General features: G+C 35.4%; 1 long non-coding RNA gene across 3 annotated transcripts in view; it reads right to left on the minus strand.

Annotated features, from left to right (window-relative positions):
- Positions 1 to 18,451, minus strand: part of LOC110830210 (uncharacterized) — a 266,347-nt gene that overhangs the window by 136,307 nt on the left and 111,589 nt on the right. The window lies entirely within an intron of this gene.

Here is an 18,451-nt window from a genome sequence, read left to right on the forward strand (position 1 = left end):
AATATCTGTTGTTATCGATACAGGTTAGAGATATCTGCATGATCATACTTATATCAGAATCCTGTAGAATAGGCACCAAATGGATTGATATATTCTGTTACCTAGATGCAGTTAGTGATAGAGATAACGAAACATAGACACTAAAATACGTAATATTTTCGACTTAGGTCATATTAAAAATATAGATTTGCACATTGTCACGTTTCAGTGAAAAAATATTGTGCAAAAAATGTTGGTTAATTAGATGCTTGGTCCGTGTTACAATATTAAGACACGTGTACATAATCTGTAAATATTGAATGAAACGCTCATTGTTTTGTTCAAATGTTATAAGAGCTTTCAAAAGTGAGGTTCGTGAAGGACTTTCCTGGATGTGTAAATATAAATATACGGGTTAATATGTTTGAATTTACAAAATACATAAATTACAATAAATATAATAGCAAAGACGTGTATTTTCTGTGATATGTTGTGGAAAGTGTTGCAGTATTTATAATAGTTCGTAGTCGTGGTAACTTATGTGTTGACATTGTGGAACATGTATGAGGACAATTTGTTAAAGTATTGTTAATAATTTTGTATATATGTAAAGCCTGTACTAGACATTATGTGAACTGTTGTTGTATTTAGTTTCTTATCAGATTGTTATAATTTACATCTGTGCCATCTTAAACGTCGTGGAATGCCTGCCAAAATATGTATGCGCGCGCACATGAAGCTTTAAGAAGTAAAATTCATATATGACATGTCACATTTTAAGTATATCAGTATTATGTATGTGTATTTACATAATAAGTTTTGAAATGAAGTTTAAATCTCACGCATATATTTACTCTTTTAATAATATCCATTTCAAAAGCTGCAAAAATTAAAAGTAAATTTACAGAAATTCAACTTTCCCGCTGTAAATCTGTTGTGCTTCATTTCTTCAATGCATGCTCAAAATATGAGTGAAACGTTAAACATGATATAATTTTTATTATTCAAAAATAAGGGTCTATAAATATGTAATACACATATCACGAAAGAAAATTACTTCATAAGATATAAATCATTTTCCGCCATTTTCAGCTGCAAGTCTACACTTATTTTATACTAAGTAAAATGTGTGCCTATGACTCCACGTTTTTGTACTTGTAATAATTTGTGACCGTAAGATATATAATTGTTTGTTTTGTGTCACTGCATTACATTGCGTTGCGCATTAATTAAGGATAAACTTATTTGTAACGGAGAATCACAGCTGGAAACCATAAATGTATACCCAATATTATATTAACTCGTTCATGATTAATGGAAGTCAGGTTCTGGATATTCATTACAAATACGAAAACGAAACAACCTAACCTAATCTAACTTAACCTAACCTAACCTAACCTAACCCAACCATTGATTGGGCAAACAAAATTCTCAATAACCCTCAACAATGCAAATCTAATGAAAACTGTAAAACCATAATTTCTACTTCTACACACAATCAACGATTCTGTACTTGCATACCCTGTTAGCAGGCATAATTTAATACTTCTTATTACTATTATCCATAAATATATGACTTTCTTTTTTATAACTTTAACAACAACTCGCCTGAAAATATAGTGTTGACATTCCGACATTCCGACATTCCGACTGGCACTATTGTGCGATATCAGCATGTTCATACACGATAAGGTTCGCCAGATATATATAAGTTATGACTTGAGAAAACTGCATCAAACCGTCTACTGAACAACTATCAAACAACAAATTTTTCAAAACTATTAATTATCAGAATCTTTATTCAAAACATCTACAAAATTATAGGCATATTTAATAAACAATAGGCTTGTTATTTGTAATAATCTTTTTTATACAATAATAAACGGAATCTATAAAGGAAAGTAAATAAAGATCAGTTCTCCAAAATACAAATTATTCTACCATCGAAATGGGTTAAAACACGTTGAAATTTTCTAATGAATCGCTCATAGTTTATTAGAATGCATGCATTTTCTTCTAGAACGAAAATTCGCAGTCAATAAATTTTAGATTTAATTACAAACCGCAAAAGAATATACAATCGTGATCGAGACTCTTCTTTTTTCGTTGTGACGTAATGTGGTCTAAAGATGGAGGATGTATGTTACTCCAAAGTCTTTAAACCTACCCACAGCACAAGGCGCCTTCATATCGCAGAAGACCACATCAATTCTTACTTCCGTGGAAGTCTCAAATCTCATTCATATGTTGGATATTAAATATTATAAATAAAGCAAAACGTTACGTACTTCACCGGGAAAGTGCACACGAAAGTGAAACTCACGTTCGTAAAGTTAAATGATGGCTATTGTTTTCCATAATTATAGAAAAAATTGTATTAAAATACTCCTCATATTGATAATGTATGAGGGTGTGAGTTAATAATCCAATCAACATAGTTGTCGTTTTATGATAGTTTAAGGCAACCTTTTCACCAAAGCTCATTTAAAAATGTGATTTCACAATGTGTAATAATGAGTTTCACACATAAAATATATTCGTATCCAAATCAGCATGGGAAACATTTGCTTCGATATTATCTCAATACAATAGAAATTCTTCAGAATCAGAAATACCGGTCTTAATTTCATACATTGTATGATATTATGTAGCATTTGAACTGAAATCCTACGAAGAGTAATGATTTCAGTAAAGATTGCTTTTATCGCAAATTTATTTGTTCTGTATTGCTGTGTAAAACTGTAAGAGTACATTATTTGTTCAATAAACCTAATGTTTGAAAACGTGTACAAAATGCTTAATGACACTCATTTTTAAATGAAAGTTAAAGCTTATTCTTTAACTATGTACTTTAAGTTAAATTACGTTGAAAGAAATCACACCTTATCAGACCCTGCTAAACAAACATATAATTTATTCCTTTAAAAAATACGATGCATTGAATATTACCATGACAAAAAAGATAAACATTTGGCCTGTTATTATAACATTTTCATAATTTATCGACAGTCGCATTATCAGTTGCCTATTTTATGTGTGTCATTATAGATAAATAATCGAGAAATAGTATAGTAAATAATATGTTATAAGTTTGGTTACAAGTAAATTATGATTTCAGGTATGTAAAATATAGTTACATGAACAAAAAATATAAATTTACATGACAAACATTTTATTTAATTTGTAATGAGAACAAATCGGATATTAAAATAGAGTTTAAATTTCGTTTATGTGTGACAAAAAAACTTAAAGACTTTCTGATGGTAGTGGATATTGTATTAAAAATGTAATTATGAAAAAATGTGAATTTGTATATATATTATGTTAATTTGTGTTTCAGAAAACTTAAATTAAAATAATATTTTAAGCGCTATTTTTTATGTTTTGAATACCTTGAAACCCTATGGTAGTTGATACAATTTGATTTAATATTTAATAAATGTATATTACCTAAAGAACGTATTTGCTTCTTATGATTCTCAGAGCAAACAGCAATTATTCCCTAGATCTAAAAATCTGATCGTTGTAATGAAGATTTCTTTATTTGAGGTAAGAAATGAATTGTTAAAAGAGACTTGTGTTCTCCATTCCAGTATTCCTTTATTTATTTGTGGCAATTACGTAACGGTAACAAAGACAATGAAATTGAAACAGATGAGACATGTGTATTTTATCGCAACTTTAATCAGTACATGTTCATAATAAAGATGGTGTTGTGTTTCTCTGAATGAATAAATCGTACGTGTATAAATCTACCAACCCCTAAATATAAAAACATGACTTACGAGCTTTACTCTATGACAGCGCCGTTCACACGATACTAAAAAAAATTGCTATTAACTTGTGGTATAAATAATACAAACGATGCTGTGGAGGAGTGCACGTTTTACGGGCGTCTACAGTTCAGACGGTCGGTTTACTACGTTTTGGCAGGAACTGAATTGCGAATTTGTTTAGAGTTAATTGGCTTTACACAAACAAATTCTATACATTTTATTTCAATACGATTTACGGAGACAATGATGCAAAAACACTGTTACTTTTACATCGATGTTTTGTAGCGCACTGTGTAAATACCCCGTACTGAGAGAACTTCTACCAGTTTGAGGAAAATAAATAAATAAAAGAAAAGTTTAATTTCCGCCAATTTTTACGGGTAGTACCACGCTGCTTTACATAATATTTAAATTAAGCTCCTAACTTTAATAAATGTTTGACATGCTACAAATAGAAGCTTCTAATCATGTGATGTCGGCAGATTAAGGTAATTTTAGTTACGAACTGTCTCTGTTTGACTTTGCCAAGCGACACAACAGAAATCCCCATAAGTCAACAGTTTAATCAATCTAATGGACTGCTTTGTTTATTGCTGAATTTTCGACAAATCTGCAGTAAGTTAACTCAAACTATAAGGCGCCTGATTTTTATCTAAAAAAATACCTTTCGAATTTCAGCCTAAACGATGGCACGATGTGCTTATTATTCCTAGTTTTTTTGTGCTATAAAACAAGTCACAATCGCTACGTTATACGATTATATTTATTCAAAGCGTAGCCTATAACCATTCTATTGTCACATAGGAATGTAAATTGCTTCCAAATATGAAAAAAAACTAGAAAGCTAGTCAATATAAGGCAGAATAATTGCAAACGTGGTTTCTTTAATCGTCGATATGTTTCAGCCTGAACTTCAGAACGTAATTCTCTCACACCACATTAGATTCAGAAATGTTTATATGCCTAATATAACGAAAACCCTCATATTTTGTAGATTTGCTAAATGTTATTAGAATAATCAAATCAAGAGGATAAGATGGGTGGGGCATTTAGCACGAGTGGGGATGAGAAATGAATATAATATTGTAACTAGAGAATATAAGAATACAAGGAAATTTAGGAGATCTGGATGCAGATGGGAAAATATTATGAAATAAATGTTAAATATATAAGAATTTGGACCTGTAGCATTAGGCAAAGAATATGTTCTTTGATACTGTAAAGTAAAATATTTTGTTCCGTAAAAGGCAACCTCAACCTTTCAAAGAGTCTGTTTCAAGAACTGTATTATTTACTTGGTACAGAATGTTTAAATTACTATTATAGGGTAGTATAATATTCATATCTTAAAACGTCCCGTTCATTAGATTCAGAACATCAAAAGACGACGCTGATCTGCCACATTAGAAGATAAATATTTTTTTCAGCGAGGTACACTATCTTCATACACCCGCACTAATCAATCACTTTACATCAAAAGAAATATGCGGCATATTAATTTATTTCAATATTCCGTGTGGTTCTTTGGGATGTTAAAATATTCATAATGTAACACTGAAAGCCAAGTTGTCTCTCAGTTTAAAGCCGTTTAATAGCCTCTTAACCAACCACTGAGCTGAATAATGAAATTTATGTTTGATTTAGGGCCTTGAAAATTTCTGAGATAACACACGAACGATGAAGACGTCACGTCCTACTGCACTCTACGAAGAACCGTCATCAGATTTGTATGAAGTCTGATGGTTCATCGCCGCATTCACAAAAGCCAGCAACTTGACGCTATCCTGAATTAGTTGAATCAAATCCTCTTATCATATCCATTTTAATATTATCCTCTAATCTACAAACAGGTAGAAGATGGCTGAATACTGGATTGTTCCGACGTGTAATATTTTGATTTGCCAACGTTTTAGAAAGAGCCTGCTGCCTCAATCATCAGGTTTTCTTCCGTTCAGGTTATCTGACTAAAATCTCATGGCCAATCCATCTCAATCTTTTTTCGTTGGCCATAATTTGTGGTGGGGAGAACAATTACGTCACGCGCCAATTCATTCTTTTTTTATTAATCGCCATAAACTTGCTGAATTAATGTAGATTTTACTCGTTCATTCATTCATTCATTCAGTAAGTCAAATACACATATATCGATATCATTAATCACGATGGTAATCGATTCAACTGTTTTCACGCACTCGCCCCCTTTAATTCAGCCGGTCATTCAGCAAATCCAGCCGCTGCCATTGAATGAGACAATCGCTGGCAGGGCTTACAGGACGCAGGAACACAAAGCGATCACGGGATCTCCCAGGAACAATGCAGGCAGCCTCGTTTCATACGCCATTTGTGTTAACTTCCTTTCGATTGTGTGAAATTACGATACAAAATAAAACTAAATCATTGTATACACTCGAAACGTCCAACCCACTTCCAAAGAATGATTTCCAAATATTTTAAAATCAGTTTTTCTTCCTACATTTCCGTAATTTTATGATTCCCTTGGTCACGTGACTTTATTCATTTATATGTACGTGGTATTTTAAGCGTTATGTACTAATCTTCGGAACTGTCATCTACCTTATATTTCTCAATCATTGAAATCATTATCTTCCTCTTATCACGTGCATAGAACAAACTACATTCACGAATGTAACTTGATCTTTAGAACTAAGATTTTTGCATTAAGTTTTTCTGAATGTTATCTTTTTAAATCTATATTTATTGCAATTATATAATTATAAAATCGCAAATAACCTTTGCGGAATATGTGTAAATTTTAATTTGGGGCTTACGTGCCCAATATTGATGGAATCAGGTGAAATATCTGTGCTTTATTTTTTAATCTGCTGTTTATTTGGTGGAAAATACAGATTCAGGCTGCTTTTGGCAGGGACGTAACTACTGCAGCTCGAAACGAGGGCGAACGGGCTAGAAACAAAAAGAGTACAACTTTTCTAAACTGAATCTCCGTAGCTCCACACTGCTGGAGTGTTGTCTGTGACTTATTGATCTTGGAATCAGGACTAGGGCGCAGAGGTCTTCATCGTGACCCCAATTCAGAGGTCAATACTAAAATAAACAGGCCTATCGTCTTAGCGAGATAACTGTGTCATTTACTAACTACTAAAATTCGAAAATCGTAATATAAAAATTATCTTACCAGTTCTTTTGTATGGATGACAAACGTGAGATTTATATTTTAGCGAATAACATACAACATTACACGTTTATAATATGGTGTTATAATTATTATACCGTGCAATATTATAAGACGGGAATTTCAAAATTTATATTTGCATTTTGAGTAACAAACGTTTTCATATTTTTACACTGTCCATCTCGTAAATTATAAAATTTTAAAACTACAACGTCTCGGATGCTGGATTCCGCTTTCGTGTTTAGGTAAAGAAAAGTAAGAAAGCCTATCTCTTGGGTATCCTGGTTCAGGGATGAGCTAGTCTCACACCTACACAGCGACATTAAAATGTCCAGAATAATCCATCTTTCGAACGTTACACTTCGATTTTAAAAGCAATTTTATATATTATAAAAATGTCTCTGCTTTTCAAGACTTATTCCCAGCTTTACAAGAAGCGTTCATTCCCGAAAACTGTCTTCAAAGAAACCACATTTTAGGTGTTTTATCGACCGTGTCTTAGTAGTCGGTTTCCCCCGGCGGAGTTCAGGGGTTTCATCCCAGGGCAATCCGTTTGTGGCACTAGTCAGATATTTCTCCTGGCACTACCATTCCACTGCTACTCCTTATTCATTCATATTTCATTACGGAATTGACAAAAGGTCCGTTATCGGCCGTAGTTACACATGGCTGTAGTCTCAGCCCATCTCAGCAATAAAAACGTGTTTTATCTCGAATAGGCCAGCAGGAGCCAAAATTGGGTGAATTATCGGTCAAAGATTGTGACTGCGATAAAACAGACAAACATTTCTCCCGCTCAGATTTTCAACCCGCGACTAAAAAAACTTTACTAAAAATGTGATCGGCTGGTTGGAATTCCTGCACTGTGTTCGAGAAATCCCGAATTAAAATTTCGGCCCGGAGAACAACATTTCCAGATTAACGTTTACGTGATTTTCCTGACTCCCCTCAGGCTAATGCCGAAATTCTGTCTAAAATAAGGCTGAGACCCGATCCCGTACAATTCATTATTCACACTGCAAAATCAGATTTAATGTATTATTCGGCTTAAGACCTTAAACGCCCGTAAATACGAGGCCTATGCAGTCGTCTATTAAAACACACTAGGAAGATGAAATATATCACAGGAAAGTCGAAGTTTTGTGGAAAATTAATCTGCTTCTTGTGGCGTGTGAAGACAAATACCAGAAGCCTTTTCGTATTTCCTTGTTCCACTTTTGTCACTCTGTACCGGAAGTAGCTGCAGAGATGAATCGACCCTATTCCTTCCTGATTGACAGGCTCCTCGTCTGTCTGTCCATCCCAGGTTTTTATATGAGACAGCTGTCCGGTACGTTTAGCCATACGACCTACATTTAGGAAAATCTCGTCAAATGAAGTTTAAAAAAAAAAACGTCACAGGCTATCTGAGACTTTAAGCGTTACTCGGAAACGCTAACATTTTATACGTCCAGTCACTGCCTTTGCAAATGACAACTGCGAAATAATGTAAGTATCTCATCAACCCCTTATTCTGCACCACGCTCAGTTTTGTGAAAGCACAGTGAATACTGGAACAGTGTTAAAAAGGTCTTTATGACAACAACAAAATTAATATCAGGGAATTTTTTTAACTGAAACTGCTCCTAAATATTGTCCCATCCTCGACTCGACGACTTTGATGAGAAGGAATTGAAATTAAGTTCTGACAGTGGGGGTCTCCGGAGCAAAAAATGCAAACGAGAGTGTATGTTTGGCGAGAGTCAGCTTTTAGTCGCCGTGATTATGAATTCACATTTATTTTTATAAAGAATTTTCATCGCAGTTTGCAATAAACTGCATTAGTGTTCAATACCAAAAAAAAAAATTATTCCCGCCTACTTTGACGGTCATACGATGCACTAGTTCAACAGGTGAACGTCTGAACACGTAATAAATGTACTTATATATTTAAGACACGTACTAAAAGTCCCATTTTTCAAAATCGCAGTAGTGGATCTCTTCCAATCGTACCAATGCTATCAAGCAAATTTCCCTCGGGATGATAGTTTTATATCCAACCAAGCCTCAGACTTAATGTGTCTCTGTAACATATTTATGGACCTCGCGAATTCTGACTGCATGCCTGTGTATCGAAGAAGTGTCCCAGAAATATACTTTTGTTCTGTCTATGTTTTTTGTTTTCAGCATATTTCACTGCAGGACAAGTTTTAATCATTTGCAAAGCAAAGCTCATCAAAATAATACTTAAAAATTCAGTTCCTACCTCAAAGAAAACAGGAAACGAATTCATTAAGGAAATAATATTTATTCTGAGAATCAGAAAAAATCACATTAATTAATACAAACTGCAGGTAAAATATGCTTTGAATATTTAAATCGTGTAAAAAGTCACGTTTTATTCACTTTAATTGTGAGAGACGACGAAGAAATTACGTAAGCAAAATTCTGTCGAATTCTGTTCTGAATCGACTCTGAAAAAGCATCTTACTTAAAGAATTCGACCACAATTTAAAATAACGTCACGCAACTTGCATCTGAAATGTAGCACTAAACAAACGAAAAAAGGTTTTACCCTATTCTAAACAATAAAGACAAATTAATGACCGACTGAACCTTTGTTTTCCCTCGACGTGACGCTGCACACACACACACGCGTCCAAGCGTGAAAGGACCGCCTAGACACTTGTACCTCTGTGACGCCGACGATACATACGGAAATTGCCGGTAAAGTCGCATCCTGCAGAATTTATTTTCCTCTCGCGTACCCTTAAATATTCCTGGATGTTCCGTTATGCCAACCAGCGCTGTATTCACACGCGTCGCTAGGGAAATTTATTGCCCGTGAGCTGTCTTTTTTCCCCTTAGTTATAATTTTCTCTCCCACGCATTGCGTCATGATCGTGTTTATTCCTTGTTATTTATTTTATACCTTTCTTTACTTTATATTTATCTCTATGCTCTTCTGTCTCTCACTTTTATATCTCTTCCTTAGTCCTTTCTTTTTCTTATTTTCCACCTAATTTAATTTTCCCCTTTATCTTTATTTCTTTTCCTATGTTCTTCCCATCATCTCCTTCCATTTTCTAAATATCAGTCTCTTTCTTACTCCATTCATTATTTCCTCCATTCTCCGTTTTCTATTCCATAATTGCAGATTCCTTTCATTTCCTGTACTTCGATGTGAAGGTCTGATAATTTGTTTTGGCTGATCTTTATTTTATATTTTGGTACTTATTATTTCATCGTTTTCCATGTCCCTTGCATATTCACATTTAACCTCTGTCTCAGCCTTCTCCAATTTTCTCTTTCCTTTTTTTTTCTCTTTATGAAATTCCGCATTTCTCTCCTCACGTCATTTCCTCACTTGTTCCTTGTATTACTTTCTTCACGTCGATTGAGAAAACTGCTTGTCGGTGAGCCTGGCAACGAGCTGTCTCCCATTTTGAGAAGCGAAACGTTGGGTTCCAAGTCTAGCTTAAGATCCATACGTCAATTTTCCTGGAAATTTAGAAAATTCTATTAAACAGAACGACTGCGACATTAAAAAATCTTTCACTTATTTTCCGGAAAAGTCATTTTCATATATATTTGATGTACCAATTACTATGAGAAGTTACGCTTCGTACAGGAAGGTCCATGGGTTCGAATCTTGACGCCGTAGGAGAAATCCTAAATTCTGTTTATGCTTGACTTCCAAAGTCCGTGTACGAACATAATTTAACGAAAGTAAGCCACAACATCTTAATTTAACCCAAATCATAATTATGCCGTCATACTAAGTTATATAACGTATGTAGCTGATAAAGCGTCGTTATGTAAATGTAAATAAAACCGTGCATTTCATCGCAAATTTGTTTTCATCATTAAGTAAGCAAGAAATGGCCTCAAAATACAAGCGAAGTCGTTTACTGAGTTTTAGTTCTAATAACAAATTCTGATATTAGATGAAGGACCTAGTTTTAAATCGTATTACGTCTGAGGAGAGGTGCAGACTTGTGATAGTACCAGTACACTAGAGACACCAAGCGGAGTGGCCCGGCACTTGTCTCAAGAGAATAGTCACAGTTTAAGTAGCTGAGTCAAGTGTTGGTTCATTGCAAAGGAGTAGGGGGTGTGGACTCCAGATAAGAGACTGGGTTTTCTCATGTTATGTGAAACTAAGCAAACAGTGAATTGCTGGAAGAATTTGTCATTATACTTTAAACCTACAATGACACGCACGAGATATATCGCTTAAAATCACAGCATTTCTGATTTAATATTCTTGGTGTTAGAGAAAATCGATGGGAAAAACATGTTCTGATACTCTTAGCAGTTAATGCAGTTCATGAGAGAAGTTATTAGTTACCGCGAAAATATATTAACGGAAGAAGTTTTTTAAATATGATCAGACATGGAAAGTTATATTTGTAGATACTCACTAAACTGAAAAAGAAAATCCAGTCAACATTAATTCAGCGCCGTGGGGAACATTCGTGAGAGATTTTCAGTTCCACCATCAATCAGCTTCGAAGTTTTTATAACATCGTGTCTATGGGTAATCGAAAGTAAGTTACTTGTAGTTAAGACACGCGACTTACATTCTTACCACAATAAGCGTTAAATATTCTAGAAAAATTCCTATTGGTCAGATCAAGGCTTTGCCTTTCAGGCAGTTTCTTATATCTCAAACCGTTCCACGCGCGGGGCTTACTCATCGCCCTGATGGAGGCAGCAAGGACTTTCGGTAACAGCAGACACCACCAGATCCCGCCATAGGCGCCACCATAACCTCATTTTAATTTTCTTCCTACCAGAGTCGCCACCGTCATAATTTAATTTTAATTTTGTATACTTAGTCAAGCATGACGGACATTGGCTATTATATTATGAGTTCATACAAGATTTTTGCAGTTAATACACACAGGGACACGTCTACTTTACATTTACTTCAACATTGTCAGTGAAATTCTTCGATGTACGCTGGAATGTTTATCTAAGACGCTTACTTAGTTCATACTCGTAAGAGGGGTATGATTCAATTCAAATTGCAAAGCTACTGTTCAAATTAAAGTGGAGCGCTGTGAAGGAATTTCGCCCGGCTGGGTGCACGAGTATTCTCGTTGAATTCCGGGAATTTCTGGCGACTGTGAAACTTCAAACCATTCCTCAGTTAATCTCGTATATTATTACGTTTAAAGATTCTTGTGGCAATGCACCTTCTTTTCGGGGAGAAATCTGCTAATAAACACGTCTAAATTTTGCCGCAGGCGTTCGAGAATATTCTTTGGTGGTGAGAGGATATTCCTAACTGCTTCATTGGATTCCTTCATTACCTCCATTCTACATGCTTTGAACTTCGATTATGAAGTACTTGTATTTCGATGTACGTTCGGACTTTGTTCTTTAGCACGTGTCTGTTTCTTGGTATAAAATTCTCTAAATGTTTCAGATTATATTCCTACTTACTTAATTTTATTATTTAGAACAATGATAATTATTCCACCATGTCCCAATAAAACTGGATTCGGCGTGTTATTAATACTGTAATTATTAGTGATATTATTAATACTATTACCATCAGTATTATTATATTGTTTTACTGCTGTTATTTTCTTTCAGACTTTGTCTAATTTTCGTGATACTAAATGAAAGTATGGTGCAGAATATATGCAGAATGTTGGTATAAAAACCTCTTGTAAAATGATCATTTGGAACATCGAGGAACTGATGTAATTATAAAATTTTAACTTGATATTAGGGACGTAGGTTGTGAGGATTTGATATGGATGCAATTGTAACATGTTCAGTGATGGTGAGTTTTGTGGTTTTGCGTTAATTATCCTATCATTCCGGTATTAGTAGTAGTATAATTGTCAATAGTACTCGAAGGCACACACATCTTACCTCAGACGAGATCTGACCCTAAGGTAAAAAGATGCTTACAACAGGCCAGGCCCACTGTTGATGGTAGAAATCACAGACATTACGATAATTGCATTCTTAATTGACTTCATGGAGCCTAGTTGGCACAAAGAACCAAGGAACAATAAAAGTCTCAGTGCGTATTTTATGCAAAAGCTCCGCGGGGAATGAGTCCCCCGGGACGCCAAGCTGACCACGTTCCTGATTATACAACGTAGTTCCCCTGCACTGCGGGGTGCGTCTACATGCTGACAGGAGCGGCGTGGGGATTGCGTCAGGGAACATAATGCATCTCCTTAGAGTTAAGATCTGGTGGACAGAGTTTTCTTGGTGCTTGAGACTAGCAGAGCACAAGACAATCATTCAGTCAGACAGACAGACAGACAGACAGACAGACAGACAGACAGAATCCGATTAAATGACTGATTTAATGACTAGGTTACTGGGTTAATAATTACTTCTCTAACCGGCTGTTTGTCTGACCCACTGATTCAATAACTCACTGACTGCATGGCTGGATGACTGGTTGATTGGATAAGTGGCTTACTGGCGAAATGTCTCATGGCTTAATGACTGCATTGTTACGTCATTAAATGAGTAATTTGATGGCTCAGTGAGTGATCACCCAACTTCATTAAAACGAGAGCTACATATTTTGTTGCATTTTATTCTTAAATTACTACGTTTACACTATTTCTACAACTCTTTACTGTGAGTAGAGTTGATTGGATACAGAAAGTTTCCCATTATAATTGAAGCTCCTGTTACGAAATTTCCCCGAAATTCGCGAAGTTAATTAGCTTACTTCCTGAGATGCGACATACGAATGTGACCTTCGAACAACATTTAATTTTTCCCTACACGCTTAATTAAAATATAATTATTGAATCGTGATCCTTTGTAAAGGATATCAAAGTTTCTTTCGTCACAATAGGCGAAGAGAGCAAAAGAACTGTTCATTTGTTTTGTCCTGGGACTCGATAAACAATACAGAACAGAAGCTTTCTTCGTCAGAGAATGGAAATTAGTAAGAAGATAAACTTTTACGTAACTCGTGTCTCTAACTGAAAGAAGATTCCAAAAACGAAAGAAATATTCACACGAACACATTACCTCAGCTGACGTTTGCTAATCTCTTCGCACAAAACGTGGTTAAATTACAGTCAGTCCACATTAGACTTGTCTCCTAGAAATTTTGGTCCAAATCATTCTTACTTAAGAGCCCCAAGAAAGTGACCGACTAATAGACCTAGGCACAGGAGGGTTGATAATATTAAAATGGATCTTACATAATTAGAATATAGTTGTCTTGACTGAATTCATATGGCTTAGGATAGAGTCCAACTTCGGGATTTTGTGAACGTGGTAATGAAACTTCTGATACACTAAAATCAGAGAATGTCTTGCCTAATAATTCCGTCCGTCACTAAAGTTAGTTTCTAACCCGTACAATACGTGACTGCAGTGCTTTTGGATTGGATTCGCATAACCAACAAGTTGTCACCTACTTTAAACACCCGGAGCTCCTCTTGTCTGTCTGTCTTTCTCCGCGTCATTTCTCTATTTCGCCTACGGGGAATCAGAAGCATTTGACACAATTAGACAAATCAATTCGGAACATTGGAACTTCGCTTCAAAATAACTTCACAGAATTACAGTGTAAAATAAATTACTATCTTGGAAATATTACGCCTACAATTGTTCATGAAATATAGTAAAAAGTTGACATCTGTACCACAGAGAGATCAAACTGAAAAATATCCCCCCCCCCCACCACCAGAAAATCTCGCGTTGAATATAGAAGTTAGTTTAGCTTTTGCTTTGCATGGATTTGGAACTAAAATTCTTGACTTTACGCGAAAACCCAGACGAAGATATTAAGCAGAACATTTAGACGAAACATGAAGGGAGGCATGATGAATACTGAGTAATAAGTTAAGAGTGCATCTTGAGAAAGTAATAGTCGCAAAGGCGGTTCAGAAATTCTATACTTAAAAGTTTCCTTGCCGTGTTCAAAACAGCAAGCCAACTGTTCCTATCCTCCACTCCACTACGTTTCCCCGAAATACTGGAACCTAAATAAGTCCACAAGGGATCACTACTGAAGAATGAGACAGTAGGTTCCTCCGGAAAGTTGGTAGCTACCTACAAGATAATACTGCGTTATAACAGATAATACCAACATCGACAACTAAAATTTCTCTGTAGTTACTTAGCAGAAAAAAAACATGAAAAGTAAAGCAATTCTATTTCAGATCTATATAAAGGAAGTCACAAAATTCACACTCCGGGGTGCAGAGCCCCTCACGGTTCGTCGAAAGACAAACACGAATTGTGTTGTAAAAGTGTATGGGTGTGGTGTGCGTAGGATAAACACAGCGTCTCCACAGATCTGTCGAACAGTAAGCGAGTTATGCAACCAGCCTTTCAACCATGAAGTCAACATGTCCTCAAGGCGCAAAACTTGTTTGTTTAGAGTAGTCTGGTACTGAAACGTCATAGTCAGACGAGCAAATAATAGAATCTTGTTGGGAGAAACTGCGCATAACAAAATACGACACCTGTTCCATGCTCTAACAGCGTGTTACCTCGTGTATCGTAATTATAAATTAACTATTCCTTTGTATTCACCACATGTTTTTGAAAGAAACTAGTAACTTTTTCTAGAGAGTTTGAAATGCATGGAATATAAATGCCTAAATGATACACTGAACACGATGCTAGATCTTCCATTAGCCAATGCATCATGCGGGTGTACGTACCTTTTAGAGCAATCTAGCTAGAGCCACTCTATTTTGCCCTTATTATTATTATTTAGTGTTCTGTCTGACGCCAGGTCCATATGAACAGGATCCTTCCATCCTGTTCATGTACGTTCTTGGCAGATGATCCAGAAGTGGTTTGCCATTGCCTTCTTCTGTGTGTGAATGGAGTAATTGTTGGGATGCCACGGAGAAACCGGGGAAGCCCCCGGAGGAAAACTCCGTGTTGCCTAGACCACGGCCTTGCCCAACACAAGTTATAAATTTGGGCACCGCCGGGAATCGAACCAGAGACCCCAGGATTACAAGGGCAGTGTACACGTTCACCTACTAAACTGTAGCTAGAATAAGCAAGCTCTAGGTTGATTTTGTTGATTGATGATGAACTTTCTGGTTTCAGAGAAAGCAGTAAAATTGTTGACTAACTGAGCAGCTATCAGCTTCTGAATATAGTCTCTATTCCACTGAGCTGGTTATTTAATTTCTTATTTACTTAGCTGTAAATACTGTGTGTGGAAGAATACAAACCACGTCAATTACCATAAAAGACAATGGCCTCCTGTTTCAAAACATTCACAAGATGGCCGAAGAATGAGTTGTGACGTAGAAACCAGGCATTTAAATTCCCCGTTCCGCTAGCCTCTTTTATGAGTCTGGACAGGGTTTACTACTAAAAACAGTAAGTCTGCAATAAGATGAAAAGATATCTAAGAAATAAAGTCAATAAAATAAAAATAAGTTTGAGAAAAACATGGGGTAATGCCAACGAAGAAAAATCTTTTCAATGACAGCTTTCTATTCATTAGACACACTTTAAAACTAGTTCATGAATTCGCAGAAAACATCCGTTCTAACTAGAATTCCTATTACGCAGAGAGACAGGGAAAGTATATAATTCATCGACATGAAAGGAGTAAAATTAACGAGACGTTCAATTTTAATAGACATTATAATATATAAAGGTCCTCAAAGAGTGTCAATCCTCTGTACAAAAGTCAAATGTATAATTATAATAGGACAGATATTAAATAATAATTAAAAAATTAATGCCATATTAAAATAAAGAAAAACTTTGAGAAGCTCGTAAAGAAGGACACGTGTATTCGAGATAGAAAAATTATAATATAACGTTCATATTTCATTTAATTACGCTCCTGAAGTAACAAAAGGGACTTCAGTCCGACGAGAGCTTATACTAAATATAAATTCTAATAAGATTAAAGTTGATATTGAGGCGAACTTAGCAAATATGAATTAACTGATATAAAATTCAATTTTCTTCGTCCAATGTTGTACATATTATGCTGCTAAAATGTTCTGCTTCATCTTATTTCTAATTAAAAATTTTCTATGTTTATTTGAATATCATTAATCAAACGCATCGTCCATATTATTACGTAACTAATAATGCCAGAGCGTCTAAGTATATTTGATGCTAAATCGCTTCACTTTTAACACAGATCTCAATTCTAAATTAATTCCCGAATCACGTTAAAATTATTACTTGTACATATTACCATTTGAGAAGGGGACGATACTATTAAAATGGACAAAGAAAACATTTGGGATGGTAGTTAAATCTGCCGCGACTCATCGACAAAAGTGGTACAATCAAGCACATTACAAGGGACCAATCGACATACGCCAGCGACTTTATCTGCTTTCCTACGCGAATTCAAGTTACTCTTATATGATTATATTTTTTGTTCGAGTTTACGTCTGTGGTCTACTGTCTGTTCTTTTTGTATTTTCTTATTCTCAGCTGTTTCCCTCTTTTATCTTTTATTCCGACTTAGCTCTGTGTTTTATTATCTTCAGGTGTAACTGTCTCTTTATTCCCAAATTATCCGACCATTTTCGTGGTTTTCCTCAGCCTTCCATATAAATACTATGTTAGTGCCTTTGAGTTGACACGCCCGCTTCCTTCCATATCCCTTCCAATTCATAATTTATAACCGCCCCACCACTCATTGCTATGGATTAAAATAAATTACTAAGGAAATTCTTATTTTCTTTACCTGAACGACGCGTCTTACAGTTTCAGTTATAAGAAATGCACCAAGTTTCTTCACACTCAGGTTATACGCTTATCCCGTTCTTATACGCAATTAATCTCGGAGTGCATAGCACACAGTATCTAGTGCGTAACAATTTAATACAAGATGACATGTATCAGACATTTCAACCAAGATCAAGTTCTTCTTCAGAGCATCAACCAAACCATTCCATGGTTATGACGTCATCGGATTTATAGTTCGCCATGTCTGTACTCCAAACCCACACCTCTCCCCTTCCTTCAAGCTTCGCTTAGGATCTTTTGTCTTCTACATGAGTAATATAATCTTTCGGTGCAATAACTACATATGTCCTCAATTCGGTTGTCTTTTGTTTCCTAAGGTCTCCTATAGATGTATCATGTGACGATAGATTTGTGTTGGAAGGAGGTAAATCCTTGACAGTGCACTGTTAGATCGAATCAAAAAATATATATTGCGATCTTGCAGCAAGAAACAGGCAATTTGTTTTCCCAAGAAACACTTCCTTGCACGATTTTTGAAAATTGATAAAAAGTCATTACTTTTAGGACTCAAATACAAATTGTATTAAAATGTGCACAAATTACTATATCGTTTGAAATTTATTACTATTGCCGCTTGTACATGACACATTTATTACTTACTTTATCGTTTGACATATTTTACTTTTTAATTTCTGCAAAGATCGACAAGACGGCAATAGTTACACCGACAGTATTCTATAATTTATTATTCTGCAAGCGTTATTCTGCATTATAATCCGAACAAGAACTCCTGCAGTATATTTGATGCTTGCTGGGATGGCAGACCCCCGACCCAGACACCACTAAGCTGTTTTAGCAAGAACCGTGCCTCTGG

This window comes from Zootermopsis nevadensis, unplaced genomic scaffold (genome assembly GCF_977971745.1).
Source record: "Zootermopsis nevadensis isolate Lab colony 2312 unplaced genomic scaffold, Znev_1.0 Znev_ptg000061l, whole genome shotgun sequence".
Taxonomy (NCBI): Eukaryota; Metazoa; Arthropoda; class Insecta; order Blattodea; family Termopsidae; genus Zootermopsis; species Zootermopsis nevadensis.